At 43.1% G+C, this 21,102-nt stretch overlaps 1 pseudogene; it reads right to left on the bottom strand.

Annotated features, from left to right (window-relative positions):
* Window positions 1-914: 914 nt before the first annotated feature.
* LOC125516916 lies at window positions 915-19,803 on the bottom strand (annotated as a pseudogene).
* Between the last annotated feature and the right edge of the window lie 1,299 nt (window positions 19,804-21,102).

The raw sequence follows: 21,102 nt of genomic DNA, 5'->3' as shown, positions 1-21,102 counted from the left end.
AATGCACAAGAAACAAAAGAACCAACGGCCATAAATTTGTATGTACAATGCAGCGTGAGTTGGAAAGATTGAATTATGTATAACATGCATTTTAATATTCACATTCAGAATTCAAATGGCCCAGGAGAGACAATTAGCCGCTCATGGAAAGACATAAATCTTCTTGATCAGGCATTACATAATTGTACACTAAAATTCAGCTATTTAATTTTGATTCTCGGTAAGAATCACAAGATTGGATTTGAAGATACAAATGGTAGGAGACAAACCTGAGGTGATAGCTGAGGCGCTTCATTCGTCTGGGTCCCAACGGCTCCAAGTCAGTAGAGAACTCATGATCTGGGAGATTCGCGGGCGAAGTCACAATGCTGTGGCGGAATGGATATGCATCTCATCTCCACTTGGTGATTATCCTGCCCATACAGGAAACATGCATCATGTGTCCATAGATTCTACGTAGGTGCAATTCTCTGATATAAGTTCATATAACCAATCTTCTTTGCCATGAAATAAACTGCACCCATGAATGCAAATTGTGAACGACTCAAGAATATTGCATTTTTTTCAAATAACTACATCTGGTAATAAACTGAACTAAAGAAATACTTGCAATAAACTAATGGTCTGTCCGTATTTCTCAGGAGCCGCAACCATGCATCACTACATTGAATCAGTCACTGGCGCAAGACTAACTTTGTGGGTTGGATGTGAAATTTTACAATAGATACAATGCCATGAGTTTATACTCTTGTTTTCTTTCATCAAATTAACTGGTGCCTAGCTGTCAGGACTGCAAATTCAAGTAAATCCAAGAATGAGGAAAACTAAAGTGATTACTATGCATAGAAACTAGACAGAAAGATTGTTATAAAAAGTTCTACATGTTTCTCAATCTCGGCTATTTTTTGCCTGTGCTATGACGGTGGAGCAGAAGTATTATCATTGTTTTTCTTTGCATAATCTGAAAGAATGAGATCCCTGAGCGCACATTCCACCTTCAAACACTACTCATTAGTCAAAGATTGATGTCCAGATATGATGCGGTTCCGTAACCATTGCCTTGTCGGGCTTCAGCAACATATTGGCCTTCTCATTATTGACATGTAATGCTTGATACGTCCATTTGCATCATGCTTTTATATCGACATTTATTGCATTATGGGCTGTTATTACACATTATGTCACAATACTTATGCCTATTCCCTCTTATTTTACAAGGTTTACATAAAGGGGGAGAATGCCGGCTGCTGGGATTCTGGGCTGGAAGAGGAGCAAATATTAGAGACCTATTCTGCACAGCTCCAAAAGCCATGAAACTTCATGGGAGTTATTTTCAGAATATATAAAAAATACTGAGCGCAAGAAGTACCAGAGGGGGGCACTCACCAGCCACAAGGATGGGGGGCGCGCCCCTGCCTCATGGGCTCCCTGGTGGGCCTCCGATGCCCATCTTCTGCTATATGGAGTCTTTCGTTGATAAAAAAAATCATAAGCAAGATTTCAGGATGAGACTCCGCCGCCACGAGGCAGAACCTTGACGGAACCAATCTAGGGCTCCACCGGAGCTGTTCTGCCGGGGAAACTTCCCTCCGGGAGGGGGAAATCATCGCCATTGTCATCACCAACGATCCTCTCATCGGGATGGGGTCAATCTCCATCAACATCTTCACCAACACCATCTCCTCTCAAACCCTAGTTCATCTCTTGTATCCAATTCTTGTCTCTAAGTCTGGGATTGGTACCTGTGGGTTGCTAGTAGTGTTGATTACTCCTTGTAGTTGATGCTAGTTGGTTTACTTGGTGGAAGATCATATGTTCAGATCCTATATGCACATTAATACCCCTCTGATTATGAACATGAATATGCTTTGTGAGTAGTTACGTTTGTTCCCGAGGACATGGGAGAAGTCTTTCTATTAGTAGTCATGTGAATTTGGTATTCGTTCGATATTTTGATGAGATGTATGTTGCCTCTCCTCTAGTGGTGTTATGTGAACGTCGACTACATGACACTTCACCATTATTTGGGCCTAGAGGAAGGCATTGGGAAGTAATAAGTAGATGATGGGTTGCTAGAGTGACAGAAGCTTAAACCCTAGTTTATGCGTTGCTTCGTAAGGGGCTGATTTGGATCCATATGTTTCATGCTATGGTTAGGTTTACCTTAATACTTTTGTTGTAGTTGCGGATGCTTGCAATAGAGGTTAATCATAAGTGGGAGGCTTGTCCAAGTAAGGACAGCACCCAAGCACCGGTCCACCCACATACCAGATTATCAAAGTACCGAACACGAATCATATGATTGTGATGAAACCTAGCTTGACAATAATTCCCATGTGTCCTCGGGAGCGCTTTTCTCTATATAAGAGTTTGTCCAGGCTTGTCCTTTGCTACAAAAAGGATTGGGACACCTTGCTGCACCTTATTTACTTTATTTACTTGTTGCCCGTTACCAATTACCTTATCACAAAACTATCTGTTACCTATAATTTCAGTGCTTGCAGAGAATACCTTGCTGAAAACCGCTTATCATTTCCTTCTGCTCCTCGTTGGGTTCAACACTCTTACTTATCTAAAGGACTACCATAGATCCCCTATACTTGTGGGTCATCAATGCTCTTAGTATAAGCACAAGATGAGAGAGTGCAATGTAGGATGAGATACTTTTCAACATGTCATCGTATATGTTACAAAGAACCATCTGCGGTTCCGTAGCTTTGAGACCAAACTGGTCAATCTTCTAGCAAGCTTGAAACGGCAGATGGACTTCTAACATACACTTCCTTGTCACAATAATTTGCTTTGGTTGCTCTTCAAATGGAAGTGATCAAACTAGTGCAGCAACCTCCTCCGCTATTTTCCACTTGGTTAGTTGCCCTAGACGCTTTTCTCCTTCCCATACACACTTATGTGGGCGACCTGCAGATTAAAATCCATTTTCATTCAAGTCTTCAAAGTTGTGATGCTGCACAGTTATGCCATAATTGCAAGAAAACTAGAGCTAAACGAAAAATAAAGGGAAAATTTTGTTAAGACAGATATGGCTCGGTGGGTTAAGATAGACTTTTTCTTATTGTCTCCCTCAGCACATACATAGCAGGATTTGACTGTCAAAAGAGAAAACAAAGAAGCATGTCATTTATTAAATAAGACATTGTTTACTAAAATAGATATATTGGCATAGAGCTAGATTTGTTACAGCTGGCATGGTTATTACCTTCATGATCTTGTTCATTGCTTGCTAGAGGAGGGGCTTTCACCTGACGAAGCAGTTACCAAAAGTAGAGTGCAAATTAGAAGGTAGATCAGTCCAATCATCACCACTGAAAGAAATACTAATAAACATTAAGCACAGAAGACTCAAACAAGGCAATAAATTGGTAGTCAATGGATACTCATAATCATACCAGCCGGAGAAGGGTAGATGGACATATTATCCATCGTGTAGTCCATAAATTTTGTTCTTATGTAACGTTCTATGTCGTGTGAATCGTACTCTCCCCATCTTAGTTGCACATCAATCCAATACTTGTTACTGGCTTTCTGATTGAAGACATCCTTTGACTTAGAACAAAGCTTGGCCTGGACATGTGCTTTCTGATCGAAGACGTGATCTGCTTCGCGGCGGCATGGTTGGTGGCAAGATGCTCCAAGAAAATCCTTGCATGGCTATAGCTGCAGCAGTGGCTGCGAACAATGGAGACATTTGTGGGCGCCGTCTCCTCCCTGGAGGCCTTGACCGTCCCCTAGGTCCACTTCCCCGGACCTGGGAGCGGCGGCGCAACATCGTCCCTTCCTTGGAATTGCTGCCTGAGTGCTTGTGGTGTTGGTTGCCTTGCCGGTCTCATGAGGCTTGGGGTGGCATGGTGTTGGGCGATGGTGGTTATTGTGGGGATGGCCTTCGGGTGCTATGTACATCGTCGCCGGTGTCTCTTGGAAGACATCTTCCACAAGTCTGGTTGTTTCCTGCTGTCCACCCGCCGATCTCTAAACATCTACTTTTCCATCATTAGAGTAATCATAATGCTCACTTACTGGACCTAAAATCTCATAATCCATCTAACATCTTTGATAATCTCCTCAAGATCACAATCACCTAACTAAATCAAATAAAAACTCATCGTTCATCGTTAAATTTGCTTTAAGATCACAAATAACCTAACTAAATCCAAATTGTTTCAAAATTAATTGAAGATATATTTATCCACCAATATAATGATACCCTTGCTCATACCAGACCTAAAATCTCATACTCAACCGAACATTTTTTACTATCCCCTCAAGATCACAATCACCTAACTAAATCCATCTAAAATTTCATAGTCCACCATGAATTTTGGTACAATATCATATTCACCTAACTAAATCCAAATGATCGCAAGATTGATTGAAGATATATTTGTCCACCAATATAACAGTAGCCCTCCTCATACTAGAACTAAAATCTCATAATCCACCAATTTTTTTGACTATTTCCTCAAGATCACAAACACCTAACTAAATCCACCTAAAATTTTATAATCCACCATGAATTTTGGTTCAAGATCTTAATCACCTAACTAAATCCATATTGTTGCAAGATTGATTGAAGATCTGTTTATCCGTCAATATAGTAATAGCCACGCTCATATTAGACCTAAAATCTCATAATGCAATGAACATGTTTTACTATCTCCTCAAGATCACAATCACCTAACTAAATCCACCTAGAGTCTTATTATAGATCGTGAATTTTTGTTCAAGATCATAATCACCTAACTAAATCCAAATTATCGCAAGATTAATTGAATACCTGTTTATCCATCAATATAATAGTACCCATGCTCATAGTAGACCTAAAATCTCATAATCCACTGAACATATTCGAGTATCTCCTCAACATCAATCACCTAAATCAACCCACCAATAATATCATAATCCACAAACAAATTTGCTTCCAGTCACCATCATCTAACTAAATCACAAGTGTTCCAACAATTGAAAACTAGGTTATCCACCAATATAACAATCATTATACTCAGGTGCTAGATCTAAAATATCATAATTCATTGGACATTTTTTACTATCTCCTGAAGACCATAATCATCTAAGTGAATCTTCACAAAACTCATAATACATCATAATATTTGCTTCAAGATCAAAATTACCCAACTAAATCCAAATTGTTCCATTAATTAAAGATATACTTATTCACCAATACATAGTAGACGCATAAAATCTCATAATCCACCCAAAACTCATAATTGATATTTAAATTTGCTTTAACATCACAATCACTTAACTAAATCCAAATTATTCCAAAATTAATTGAAGATATGTTTATCCACCAATATAATAGTAGCCATGCATATACTAGACCTAAAATATCATAATCCACCAAACATCTTTGACTTATCATAATCCACCAAACATCTTTGACTATCTCCTTAAGATCACAATCACCTAACTAAATCCACCTAAAATCACATAATCGACCCATAAATTTGCCTGAAGAAAACAATCACCTAATTAAATCGGCCTTTGCACGTAATTAGATGCATGATTGAAAAAACTAGGGTTAGCCGATAGAGTATACTCATTGAACAATCTAGCTAGTAACACCATATGAATTATCTGCATCTACAGTAGGGAATTGGGTATTCATATTACCTTTGTAGATTCCAAACCCTAGATGATGATGAAGGAAATATGCCCTAGAGGCAATAATAAAGTTATTATTTATTTCCTTATAATCATGATAAATGTTTATTATTCATGCTAGAATTGTATTAACCGGAAACATAATACATGTGTGAATACATAGACAAACAAAGTGTCACTAGTATGCCTCTACTTGACTAGCTCGTTAATCAAAGATGGTTATGTTTCCTAACCATGAACAATGAGTTGTTATTTGATTAACGAGGTCACATCATTAGTTGAATGATCTGATTGACATGACCCATTCCATTAGCTTAGCACCCGATCGTTTAGTATGTTGCTATTGCTTTTCTTCATGACTTATACATGTTCCTATGACTATGAGATTATGCAACTCCCGTTTGCCGGAGGAACACTTTGGGTGCTACCAAACGTCACAACGTAACTGGGTGATTATAAAGGAGCATTACAGGTGTCTCCAAAGGTAGATGTTGTGTTGGCGTATTTCAAGATTAGGATTTGTCACTCCGATTGTCGGAGAGGTATCTCTTGGGCCCTCTCGGTAATACACATCACATAAGCCTTGCAAGCATTACAACTAATATGTTAGTTGTGAGATGATGTATTACGGAACGAGTAAAGAGACTTGCCGGTAACGAGATTGAACTAGGTATTGGATACCGACGATCGAATCTCGGGCAAGTAACATACCGATGACAAAGGGAACAACGTATGTTGTTATGCGGTCTGACCGATAAAGATCTTCGTAGAATATGTAGGAGCCAATATGGGCATCCAGGTCCGCTATTGGTTATTGACCGGAGACATGTCTCGGTCATGTCTACATTGTTCTCGAACCCGTAGGGTCCGCACGCCTAAGGTTACGATGACAGTTATATTATGAGTTATGCATTTTGATGTACCGAAGGTTGTTCGGAGTCCCGGATGTGATCACGGACATGACGAGGAGTCTCGAAATGGTCGAGACGTAAAGATTGATATATTGGAAGCCTATGTTTGGATATCGGAAGTGTTCCGGGTGAAATCGGGATTTTACCGGAGTACCGGGAGGTTACCCGGAAACCCCCCGGGAGCTATATGGGCCATAGTGGGCCTTAGTGGAAAAGAGAAAGGGGCTGCCCTAGATGGGCTGCGCGCCTCCCCCTTCCCCTAGTCCTATTAGGACTAGGAGAGGTGGCCGGCCCCCTCCTCCTCTTTTCCCCCTCCGCGAATCCTATTCCAACTAGGATTGGGGGGGGGGGGATCCTACTCCCAGAGGAGTAGGACTCCTCCTGCGCCCTCCTCCTGGCCGGCGCACCTCTTCCCCCTCTACTCCTTTATATACGGAGGCAGGGGACACCTCTAGACACACAAGTTGATCCACGTGATCTGTTCCTTAGCCGTGTGCGGTGCCCCCTGCCACCATATACCTCGATAATACTGTAGCGGAGTTTAGGCGAAGCCCTGCTGCAGTAGTACATCAAGATCGTCACCACGCCGTCATGCTGACGGAACTCTTCCCCGACACTTTGCTGGATCGGAGTCCGGGGATCGTCATCGAGCTGAACGTGTGCTCGAACTCGGAGGTGCCGTAGTTTCGGTGCTTGATCGGTTGGATCGTGAAGACGTACGACTACTTCCTCTACGTTGTGTGATCGCTTCCGCAGTCGGTCTGCGTTGGGTACGTAGACAACACTCTCCCCTCTCGTTGCTATGCATCACATGATCTTGCGTGTGCGTACGAATTTTTTTGAAATTACTACGTTCCCCAACAGTGGCATCCGAGCCTGGTTATTTATGTTGATGTTATATGCACGAGTAGAACACAAGTGAGTTGTGGACGATACAAGTCATACTGCCTACCAGCATGTCATACTTTGGTTCGGCGGTATTGTTGGACGAGACGACCCGGACCAACATTACGCGTACGCTTACGCGAGACCGGTTCCCTCGACGTGCTTTGCACATAGATGGCTTGCGGGCGACTGTCTCTCCAACTTTAGTTGAACCAAGTATGGCTACGCCCAGTCCTTGCGAAGGTTAAAACGGAGTCTATTTGACAAACTATCGTTGTGGTTTTGATGCGTAGGTGAGATTGGTTCTTGCTTAAAGCCCGTAGAAGCCACGTAAAACTTGCAACAACAAAGTAGAGGACGTCTAACTTGTTTTTGCAGGGCATGTTGTGATGTGATATGGTCAAAGCATGATGCTGAATTTTATTGTATGAGATGATCATGTTTTGTAACCGAGTTATCGGCAACTGGCAGGAGCCATATGGTTGTCGCTTTATTGTATGCAATGCAATCGCGATGTAATGCTTTACTTTATTACTAAACGGTAGTGATAGTCGTGGAAGCATAAGATTGGCGAGACGACAACGATGCTACGATGGAGATCAAGGTGTCGCGCCGGTGACGATGGTGATCATGACGGTGCTTCGGAGATGGAGATCACAAGCACAAGATGATGATGGCCATATCATATCACTTATATTGATTACATGTGATGTTTATCTTTTTATGCATCTTATCTTGCTTTGATTGACGGTAGCATTATAAGATGATCCCTTACTATATTATCAAGAAGTGTTCTCCCTGAGTATGCACCGTTGCGAAAGTTCTTCGTGCTGAGACACCACGTGATCGGGTGTGATAGGCTCTACGTTCAAATACAACGGGTGCAAAACAGTTGCACACGCGGAATACTCAGGTTATACTTGACGAGCCAAGCATATACAGATATGGCCTTGGAACACGGAGACCGAAAGGTCGAGCGTGAATCATATAGTAGATATGATCAACATAATGATGTTCACCAATGAAACTACTCCATCTCACGTGATGATCGGACATGGTTTAGTTGATTTGGATCACGTGATCACTTAGAGGATTAGAGGGATGTCTATCTAAGTGGGAGTTCTTAAGTAATATGATTAATTGAACTTAAATTTATCATGAACTTAGTACCTGATAGTATCTTGCTTGTTTATGTTGATTGTAGATAGATGGCTCGTGCTGTTGTTCCGTTGAATTTTAATGCGTTCCTTGAGAAAGCAAAGTTGAAAGATGATGGTAGCAATTACACGGACTGGGTCCGTAACTTGAGGATTATCCTCATTGCTGCACAGAAGAATTACGTCCTGGAAGCACCGCTAGGTGCCAGGCCTGCTGCTGGAGCAACACCAGATGTTATGAACGTCTGGCAGAGCAAAGCTGATGACTACTCGATAGTTCAGTGTGCCATGCTTTACGACTTAGAATCGGGACATCAACGACATTTTGAACGCCATGGAGCATATGAGATGTTCCAGGAGTTGAAGTTGATATTTCAAGCAAATGCCCGGATTGAGAGATATGAAGTCTCCAATAAGTTCTATAGCTGCAAGATGAAGGAGAACAGTTCTGTCAGTGAGCATATACTCAAAATGTTTGGGTATAATAATCACTTGATTCAATTGGGAGTTAATCTTCCAGATGATTGCGTCATTGACAGAATTCTCCAATCACTGCCACCAAGCTATAAGAGCTTCGTGATGAACTATAATATGCAAGGGATGAACAAAACTATTCCCGAGCTCTTCGCGATGCTGAAAGCTGCGGAGGTAGAAATCAAGAAAGAGCATCAAGTGTTGATGGTCAACAAGACCACTAGTTTCAAGAAAAAGGGCAAAGGAAAGAAGAAGGGGAACTTCAAGAAGAATGGCAAGCCAGTTGCTGCTCAAGAGAAGAAACCCAAGTCTGGACCTAAGCCTGAAACTGAGTGCTTCTACTGCAAGCAGACTGGTCACTGGAAGCGGAACTGCCCCAAGTATTTGGCGGATAAGAAGGATGGCAAGGTGAACAAAGGTATATGTGATATACATGTCATTGATGTGTACCTTACTAATGCTCGCAGTAGCACCTGGGTATTTGATACTGGTTCTGTTGCTAATATTTGCAACTCGAAACAGGGGCTACGGATTAAGCGAAGATTAGGTAAGGACGAGGTGACGATGTGCGTGGGAAACGGTTCCAAAGTCGATGTGATCGCGGTCGGCACGCTACCTCTACATCTACCTTCGGGATTAATATTAGACCTAAATAATTGTTATTTGGTGCCACGTTGAGCATGAACATTATATCTGGATCTTGTTTAATGCGAGACGGTTATTCATTTAAATCAGAGAATAATGGTTGTTCTATTTATATGAGTAATATCTTTTATGGTCATGCACCCTTGAAGAGTGGTCTATTTTTATTGAATCTCGATAGTAGTAATACACATATTCATAATGTTGAAGCCAAAAGATGCAGAGTTGATAATGAAAGTGCAACTTATTTGTGGCACTGTCGTTTAGGTCATATCGGCGTAAAGCGCATGAAGAAACTCCATACTGATGGACTTTTGGAACCACTTGATTATGAATCACTTGGTACTTGCGAACCGTGCCTCATGGGCAAGATGACTAAAACACCATTCTCCGGTACTATGGAGAGAGCAACAGATTTGTTGGAAATCATACATACCGATGTATGTGGTCCGATGAATATTGAGGCTCGTGGCGGATATCGTTATTTTCTCACCTTCACAGATGATTTAAGCAGATATGGATATATCTACTTAATGAAACATAAGTCTGAAACATTTGAAAAGTTCAAAGAATTTCAGAGTGAAGTTGAAAATCATCGTAACAAGAAAATAAAATTTCTACGATCTGATCGTGGAGGAGAATATTAGAGTTACGAGTTTGGTGTACATTTGAAAAACTGTGGAATAGTTTAGCAACTCACGCCACCCGGAACACCACAGCGTAATGGTGTGTCCGAACGTCGTAATCGTACTTTACTAGATATGGTGCGATCTATGATGTCTCTTACTGATTTACCGCTATCATTTTGGGGATACGCTCTAGAGATGGCCGCATTCACGTTAAACAGGGCACCATCAAAATCCGTTGAGACGACGCCTTATGAACTATGGTTTGGCAAGAAACCAAAGTTGTCGTTTCTGAAAGTTTGGGGCTGCGATGCTTATGTGAAAAAGCTTCAACCTGATAAGCTCGAACCCAAATCGGAGAAATGTGTCTTCATAGGATATCCAAAGGAAACTATTGGATACACCTTCTATCACAGATCCGAAGGCAAGACTTTTGTTGCTAAATTCGGGAACTTTCTTGAGAAGGAGTTTCTCTCGAAAGAAGTGAGTAGGAGGAAAGTAGAACTTGACGAGGTAACTGTACCTGCTCCCTTACTGGAAAGTAGTTCATCACAGAAAACTATTTCAGTGACACCTACACCAGTTAGTGAGGAAGCCAATGATAATGATCATGAAACTTCAGATCAAGATACTACTGAACCTCGTAGATCAACCAGAGTAAGATCCGCACCAGAGTGGTATGGTAATCCTGTTCTGGAAGTCATGCTACTAGATCATGATGAACCTACGAACTATGAAGAAGCGATGGTGAGCCCAGATTCCGCAAAGTGGCTTGAAGCCATGAAATCTGAGATGGGATCCATGTATGAGAACAAAGTATGGACTTTGGTTGACTTGCCCGATGATCGGCAAGCAATTGAGAATAAATGGATCTTCAAGAAGAAGACTGACGCTGATGGTAATGTTACTGTCTACAAAGCTCGACTTGTCGCAAAAGGTTTTCGGCAAGTTCAAGGGATTGACTACGATGAGACCTTCTCACCCGTAGCGATGCTTAAGTCCGTCCAAATCATGTTAGCGATTGCCGCATTTTATGATTATGAAATTTGGCAGATGGATGTCAAAACTGCATTCCTGAATGGATTTCTGGAAGAAGAGTTGTATATGATGCAACCGGAAGGTTTTATTGATCCAAAGGGAGCTAACAAAGTGTGCAAGCTCCAGCAATCCATTTATGGACTGGTGCAAGCCTCTCGGAGTTGGAATAAATGCTTTGATAGTGTGATCAAAGCATTTTGGTTTTATACAGACTTTCGGAGAAGCCTGTATTTACAAGAAAGTGAGTGGGAGTTCTGGAGCATTTCTAATATTATATGTGGATGACATATTGCTGATTGGAAATGATATAGAATTTCTGGATAGCATAAAGGGATACTTGAATAAAAGTTTTTCAATGAAAGACCTCGGTGAAGCTGCTTACATATTAGGCATTAAGATCTATAGAGATAGATCAAGACGCTTAATTGGACTTTCACAAAGCACATACCTTGACAAGATTTTGAAGAAATTCAAAATGGATCAAGCAAAGAAAGGATTCTTGCCTGTGTTACAAGGTGTGAAATTGAGTAAGACTCAATGCCCGACCACTGCAGAAGATAGAGAGAATATGAAAGATGTTCCCTATGCATCAGCCATAGGCTCTATCATGTATGCAATGTTGTGTACCAGACCTGATGTGTGCCTTGCTATAAGTTTACCAGGGAGGTACCAAAGTAATCCAGGAGTGGATCACTGGACAGCGGTCAAGAACATCCTGAAATACCTGAAAAGGACTAAGGATATGTTTCTCATATATGGAGGTGACAAAGAGCTCACCGTAAAAGGTTACGTTGATGCAAGCTTTGACACTGATCTGGACGATTCTAAATCGCAAACCGGATACGTGTTTACATTAAACGGTGGAGCTGTCAGTTGGTGCAGTTCTAAACAAAGCGTCGTAGCAGGATCTACATGTGAAGCAGAGTACATAGCTGCTTCGGAAGCAGCGAACGAAGGAGTCTGGATGAAGGAGTTCATATCCGATCTAGGTGTCATACCTAGTGCATCGGGTCCAATGAAAATCTTTTGTGACAATACTGGTGCAATTGCCTTGGCAAAGGAATCCAGATTTCACAAAAGGACCAAACACATCAAGAGACGCTTCAATTCCATCCGGGATCTAGTCTAGGTGGGAGACATAGAGATTTGCAAGACACATACGGATCTGAATGTTGCAGACCCGTTGACTAAGCCTCTTCCACGAGCAAAACATGATCAGCACCAAGGCTCCATGGGTGTTAGAATCATTACAGTTTAATCTAGATTATTGACTCTAGTGCAAGTGGGAGACTGAAGGAAATATGCCCTAGAGGCAATAATAAAGTTATTATTTATTTCCTTATAATCATGATAAATGTTTATTATTCATGCTAGAATTGTATTAACCGGAAACATAATACATGTGTGAATACATAGACAAACAAAGTGTCACTAGTATGCCTCTACTTGACTAGCTCGTTAATCAAAGATGGTTATGTTTCCTAACCATGAACAATGAGTTGTTATTTGATTAACGAGGTCACATCATTAGTTGAATGATCTGATTGACATGACCCATTCCATTAGCTTAGCACCCGATCGTTTAGTATGTTGCTATTGCTTTTCTTCATGACTTATACATGTTCCTATGACTATGAGATTATGCAACTCCCGTTTGCCGGAGGAACACTTTGGGTGCTACCAAACGTCACAACGTAACTGGGTGATTATAAAGGAGCATTACAGGTGTCTCCAAAGGTAGATGTTGGGTTGGCGTATTTCGAGATTAGGATTTGTCACTCCGATTGTCGGAGAGGTATCTCTGGGCCCTCTCGGTAATACACATCACATAAGCCTTGCAAGCATTACAACTAATATGTTAGTTGTGAGATGATGTATTACGGAACGAGTAAAGAGACTTGTCGGTAACGAGATTGAACTAGGTATTGGATACCGACGATCGAATCTCGGGCAAGTAACATACCGATGACAAAGGGAACAATGTATGTTGTTATGCGGTCTGACCGATAAAGATCTTCGTAGAATATGTAGGAGCCAATATGGGCATCCAGGTCCCGCTATTGGTTATTGACCGGAGACATGTCTCGGTCATGTCTACATTGTTCTCGAACCCGTAGGGTCCGCACGCTTAAGGTTACGATGACAGTTATATTATGAGTTTATGCATTTTGATGTACCAAAGGTTGTTCGGAGTCCCGGATGTGATCACGGACATGACGAGGAGTCTCGAAATGGTCGAGACGTAAAGATTGATATATTGGAAGCCTATGTTTGGACATCGGAAGTGTTCCGGGTGAAATCGGGATTTTACCAGAGTACCGGGAGGGTTATCGGAACCCCCCGGGAGCTATATGGGCCATAGTGGGCCTTAGTGGAAAAGAGAAGGGGCTGCCCTAGATGGGCTGCGCGCCTCCCCCTTCCCCTAGTCCTATTAGGACTAGGAGAGGTGGCCGGCACCCTCCTCCTCTTTTCCCCCTCCGCGAATCCTATTCCAACTAGGATTGGGGGGGGGATCCTACTCCCAGAGGGAGTAGGACTCTCCTGCGCCTCCCTCCTTGGCCGGCCAGCCTCCCCCCCTCTACTCCTTTATATACGGAGGCAGGGGACACCTCTAGACACACAAGTTGATCCACGTGATCTGTTCCTTAGCCGTGTGCGGTGCCCCCTGCCACCATATACCTCGATAATACTGTAGCGGAGTTTAGGCGAAGCCCTGTTGCAGTAGTACATCAAGGTCGTCACCACGCCGTCATGCTGACGGAACTCTTCCCCGACACTTTGCTGGATCGGAGTCCGGGGATCGTCATCGAGCTGAACGTGTGCTCGAACTCGGAGGTGCCGTAGTTTCGGTGCTTGATCGGTTGGATCGTGAAGACGTACGACTACTTCCTCTACGTTGTGTGATCGCTTCCGCAGTCGGTCTGCGTTGGGTACGTAGACAACACTCTCCCCTCTCTTTGCTATGCATCACATGATCTTGCGTGTGCGTAGGAATTTTTTTGAAATTACTACGTTCCCCAACAGATGATCCCTTCGTAGCAAGAACAGACCGGAGACCTTTCAAAGCTTCATCCCCAACAGAGTCACCAAAAAGTGTGTTCGCACCGAACACGTCACTGTGTCCCTCCAATGTCGAGGGTGATGAACCACACCTCACGTCGAAGAAGACCCGTCCAGAAGCGCGGTACGCAAGCAATCCGGTGGTTGCTTTTGAGGACCCGAAACCCCACATGCCAGGGAGGGACCCCGTCAGGGCGCGCGGTGGCTATGAGCTGCCCTAGATCGTCCTGACCACCCCTAGGGCCTCGGGGTTCGCCGCCCTGCAACAAGAAGAACGAACGAAGAACGAGGAAGAAGAAGAACAAGGATAGGAGATAGATGAACACGAAAAAAATAGTAGATGTATTTGTTCGATTGTGTGTTGTTGAATCAGCCATCGCCCCTTAGCTATCTAAGAGGTGGCTGGACTTCCCGTGCAAGGAAAAGGCTTGGATTCATGCCCAAAACCCTAGTCAAATTCGGATTGGTTTTGTCCGAACTTTCCAAAACTGCTCGGTTTAAACTGGTTGCACCTTGACGGTCTTTTTTGTGGATGTAAACGACCTCTGATGAAAATGCGCCCAAAAGCATATTTACTCGTTTTGATGAGGCGAACAACTTTCATGTTGAACGTTTTATGATTCAAGGCCACCTTTAGGGCCGTATCGCTCACGCAAAACGGACTGTCACTCGCGCTACCCATCATATACCATGTCTCATGGGGCGAGCCAGTTTTGCCTCGTGATAGAGCCATATTCAAATGGCTCTAACTTTTGCATACGATGTCGGATTGAGACAATTTTTATATCAAAATCATCTGTTTCGACGAGACACACACCTTTCATATTGAAACCTTTTCCATTTGAAGCAATCTTAATTGGGTTTCAATACATTCTTGTGATAGCAACACTAAGTATTAATAGCCCAATATCACATTCCATATAGAAGAGTAGTAGTATGTGCACCTGGTAAAAATGAGTCATACGACTTGGTTCAGGCTCCATTCTAGTTCAGATGACATACGTCAACTCTAGCATAAAGTACTGCAAATCCTACGTTAACTAAGGAATAATAAGATGTGCATAAGCATGAAACCATGTAATCACTTTACAATTATGCAAGACCCATAAGAAAGATCTTGGTTGTTGTGCCCTTCCATTTGTTCAATAAAATGGGAGACATTTGTATAAATACCCTGAAGCATAAAACATAAAAGATCAATTATTATAGCCGGTTATAAGCATAACGGGAAAAATTCTGAAATGTTTACTACAATGGTGTTGCTATAACTTTGAATGGTGGCATTCAATTGAATTTAAGATATCAGAGGAGGCCTCCACATCATAGTCCATCCATAGTGCTATGGGTGTGCGGACACAAAACATTAAGGCAATTCAATATAAGAGGTCCTGCAAGATGATACAGTATGAGTTAGCTCAAGAAGATGTGTTTAATAAACAAAGGTGGGTTACGGTAACAACAAAAGAAGCTTATATATTTGACCTATCTTATTGGAGAGCATGATTAGAGCTAAAAGGCTGATCTAGAAGTTGTAAGCAACTTTTGCATATCAGTCGTATTCCATATAGTCATTTCATTGCTTCAACAAGCAAATGAAAGCCTGGATATATGAGAATCATGCAGATCATAACTAAAATCAACAAACACGTACATGTGGGGGCACCATCATCCTTAGAAGAGGTGAAGGCCTCCTGAATGTAGGCAATCAGAGATGCAAGGATGGCGACACTAGTTATACTTATGTTTTAATTGTATTAGCAATATCAAATTTTGAGGTGCTTCTAGAACTTCTAGAGGTTATGCTTTATGGTCCCTCTTGGCGTCTTCACTGCACAAGGGCGTTGAGGATGTGCATGCTAAATTTTCAATTCCGATCATCCAAGAACACAAAATTGAAACAAAAAACACGTTAGAGATATAGTAGTTGTGCTTGTGCTCACTCATCGAATACATATTATATTTTCTCCTGCTAAACCTGATGCTTCAAAAAATGCAAGAATTGGAGAGCAGCGAGTGAGTGAGCTTACGAATGCATAAGCATGATGAACCAACTAAACCTTGGAAAAGAAACTTTAGATTTACGATAGTACAATTCAGAAGGTCTAAAGTGTAAGACCGATGGAAATATTACATTGCAGACTACCATCATAGATAATCATGAGTTCACAACAAAGATAAAATATGAGGATTAAAATGGAAATATATTGTGGAAAATGAAAAAAAAACTAATTTTTTATTGGCACCTTATTACAGACTGGTCAGTGAAGCGCATCCAAGTACTAACATCATTGATAATACAAAGCCTAGTATTGACTGTTGGATGGTATGAATCATTCCATTTTTTCAGTGCATATATGATATATCGATAATCTTCTTCTTCTCTTTTTAAATTTGACCTTTTTAGTGTAACTGTGCGAAGTTAACATCTCTTCTCACAATAACAATGAGCGCCATGACTTCAAAATTAAAATGACATTTTTCACTATCATCATTGGTCCATCAGTCTGTTCTTAATTATGCATAAACAGAATAAAAAGGGAATAAACCATCTAGAGTAACCCGGAGCCCTATAACATAAAAAAGAGCACCCATATATCACAATATGCATTACAACTTACACATGATACAACTTATAACTAACATTAGCAAGTTATTTTTAGAATATTATAGTCTAGCAGGCCTCCCTTGTCCAAGTTTCATTAACACGTAAATCAATTTTCTTACTCACCATTAATGTCATACTCCCTGATTGTTTTTTATTTTTAGTTAGAGAACATAGATGTAACAGGGACACTCTGCCATAAAGCTATTCTATTAGTGTTAGGTTGGAACCATCCAGAAGTCTAAGTATCATTCTTTTCTTCCAAAATTTCAAGCTAATTTATGGGGCAAACCATCTTTATAGACCGTGGGACCGGTAAAAGACAACATTTGTTCTTCTGTATACAACTTCATAATATAGGCGATGCACATACATTGTCATAAATAGGAAGATGGCACCCTATTGTTCCTATTGCAATGCATATTGTTTGCCTTCTGTACGTACAAAAGGTCACATGTTTCGTCAGGTAGGCTCTAATTTTGATCACGTAATCTTCCAATTGCTTGGCATTCTGTCTTACTATCATGCACACTTGGCTCGATCAAATGCATGATTGCTAATTAATGTTTAAGCCCCCCCCCCCCCCCCCTCTCTGCCACACTAAATCCTCAATAATTAATATTAATAGTTCCATCGCTTGCAGAGTTTAATTCTATGCAAGAGCAGAAGGTGCTAGCCTTTTGACAGGGGAATGTGTAAATAAACCTCACCATGTGTATCAGGAAATGGCAATTTAAACTTTTGTTTAGTATTTTGGGTAACATCAGGTTCCAAAGTTGCAGGCAATGCACCGTCAGATAGCGTACTATTCAGAAATGAGAATTTAACGACAGTCGCTCTCCAGGGGGCGGCTCGGGCGAAACCTACCACGACGCCGCCGCAACCCCCCGCTCATCCCCCGCCCCCCTCGCCGCCGTCGGGTGACGCCACCAGGCAAAGCCTTTGCGGCAGCCGACGGCAGCGGGACTCCCTCGACCCATAGCGCGCGGCGGTTGACCCTAGACGACGTGGTTTGTGACGCGAGATTGGCGCCGGGAAGGCAGTCCCCGGGCTCTCACTCCGGCGGTGGAAGGCTGTGGTGGGGCGCCGATGCTCGGTTGGCGCGGGTGGTTGGTGTGCAGGCGCAGTGGTGCCCAAGTGCCATGGATCTGGCGCTTCTAGCTCGGAGGTGATGTGCACTTGGGCAGCTGCGGCGGGCGTCCTTGGCTGTGGGAGGCTCGGCCCTTCTACCAGCGCTGCACGAGTCTGTTGGCGGCCTCCCGGTGACCTCGTCCTGGCGGCCTGTGCGGTGCCTCTCCGGTCCGGCCACGTGGCACCGGCGGCCGATGCCGGGGATGCAGCGGGATTTGGATAGGAAAAGGTGTGATGGCACCCGGGAGCCCCGGCACCCTCATATCTGGTGCGTCAAGACGTTTCAAGATTTGCGCAGGGACGCAGCGATAGCAAGCCATTAGCGATGCGGCGTTTAATTAAGCACCTTTTCGATACTAGTGATGGACAGGGTTGGTTGTGGGCTGCTGCATGCATAGCAGGCTAGGTAGGCTTGGATATGAATGTTGAAATGACAGCTTGCAGGGCGGTGCATGCAGGTCACAATTCTTTATTTTTGCTCAGAGCCATAATTATCTATTACTCCATCTCTCCTTTTCTGTCTCAACCCTCAATCATTCTTTCTTCTTCCTCTGTCGTCCTTCTTGTTCCTTGCTCCTCCTTCCTCCAGCCACTGGTTTATCCTTGCTCCTCCTTCTTCCTCCAGCCTTACTGCTTCCTCCTTGCTCCTCATTCTTCTTCCAGTCTTACTTCTTCCTCCTTGAGCAGCGAGTGGAGTATGGTGAATATTCAACCCGGAGTCGCCCTGCACCTAGAAGGGGAGGCGATGTCTTCATCGTCATCGTCGCCTGAGGGATTGAGCATCAACAAGATGGAAGGGGAGGCATGGAAATGGGGAATGGCGTGCTGGGCAACGGAGAGATGGGAAGAGGCACAACCTGACGTTCGACTGAATCGTGGGACCGGCACATATTTTTTCTCTCTCTGCTACATCACCCCGACATGTCATTTGTAAAATCTATCTCTCTGGTCCAGCTGGGTGGAACCAGCCTACCTCAAAACATTGCTAGGCTAGGCCCAGGAACCTTACATGTCAAGATTCAAACGAGTCTCTAGCACTGTTAACCATGCTGTCGCTATAGTACGTGACACAAATCTCGATGCACCGGATTCGCGGCCAACGGCACAGATAAGAGGGTGCCTAGGCACCCGGGATCTAAAAAATCAGTCTCATTTGGATATGACACCTCAATCCAGCGAGATGGAGTGGGGTGGCGGTCCCTCCTCCCTGTGTGGCCTCGTTGCGGATCAACGATGCGGGGGGCGCTGCCTTCTTCATGCAGTGCTTGTGGATGGGCGCCAGTTCTGGCTCGTCGGCGTGCCGGCGTGCCGGCGATGAGGTGGATAGCTTCGGCGTGGTGGTGGTGCTGCCACGATGCCTGGGGCATGTGGGCCAGCGGAGGTGCTTTGCATAAGGATGTGGTGTTGGGCAGTGCTCCAGGCAAAAGCTTGTCAGGCTTTTGTCGGCCGACGGCTTCAGTGTTCGTGAACGTCATTTCAACTCTTTGGAGGCATCGCCATGGAGTCCACCCCCTGCTCGGAGCCGGTTCTTCAGGTGAAAACCTGGCCCGGTCGGGGTCGGGCAACGGCGTCAGCATCGTCGCTTCCCTCTTTGGGGCGTCATCTTGAAGGCTTTGGATCCCGTTCGCGTGCTCCATGGGCTGGACGCTCTCGAGATTGCGGTCGACAGGTGTCCGTCCGGCGATGTGGTAGTTCTGCGTGGCTTCTTGTGTGGCAACGATGGCGGCTTCGGGTGGAGTTGGTTTGCAGATGAGTCTTGGTAGTCGGTCTCTTCTACCTTGTTCGAGGGTTCATCGTGCCTCACTTTGTTTTTCTGAAGTCAGAGTTGCTGAGGAGGCGCCCTTGCGGTGACGATGACATGAGATGGGTGGTCAATTCTGGGGCTAGCTCGGCGCAAGCCCAACGCTTTTCTCCTACAATGCTCGTCGACAAAGTTTGTGGTGCCTGGTCGTCGGCACATGCAATTCACTGTTTGGCATCGGCCGACGCAGGCCTCTTCGCTTGTTTGTGGTGAGAGCTACATCGGTGGTGGAGTCGGAGTCGCCCTCACGGAGGCGTGATAACGATGACACTGGGCTGCAACGTCGACGACGCTTTTCTCCTCGACGGCGTGTGTGCGTTCTTGTGTGGGTTGCCAGGTCGCCCTATATGCCTTGCTTTTGCAGGCATGATGTGACAGTTTTTGTTTGATTTTTCGTTAATTAACTGGACAACTGTCCTTGGTCTTTTTAATGAATTGGGCCCTAGGGGACCGTGTTTCAAAAACCACAATTTAAAACTTCATTTGATTGATTCAGTCAAGTAAACAAAATTATGAATCCAAGAAAGAAAATATACCTACTACCTTCCACTGATCCGCCAAATCTGTCAAGACAAATAAAGACATTAAGAACCAATATTTCTGAATCCGAAGTACTCAATTATCCTATGAAAAAGGTCAAATATGCAATTGACAATCATTTCATACTACTAGTGTAGCCTACCCATTCCCCAACATGATGGTTTTAAGAACCACCATATACTACTGACGGGTTGCATACTCGTCAGTAAGTGCAAGCTTACGTTTGTCCAAGCATTTATTTATTGTTGATAGAGTATAAATGCAAAATTTATAACAATGTATAATACAAGTCAAGCGAAAAGAAGCAATATCAATAATTATGCATGCCACCATATAATAGAGGTCAATAAATGCCGCAAAAAACAATATCAATAATTATAACATATACAAACGATTGCGTGATATTTATTAAGATTCATGAAGATACATCAACATGAATTTAGCAGAAAAAGCGCAATATTGATACCTAATATTCATGAGTATGGAGTACTCCAGCAATATTTATTTTCCAGATCATGTATATGCAAGATTCATCAATGCATAAGATTTGATTGTGCAAGCCTATGTATAAACTAAAAGAATATATCACATAAAA

This window comes from Triticum urartu, chromosome 6 (assembly GCF_003073215.2).
Source record: "Triticum urartu cultivar G1812 chromosome 6, Tu2.1, whole genome shotgun sequence".
NCBI classification, from domain to species: domain Eukaryota; kingdom Viridiplantae; phylum Streptophyta; class Magnoliopsida; order Poales; family Poaceae; genus Triticum; species Triticum urartu.
This window is presented reverse-complemented; position numbering and strand designations above follow the sequence as displayed.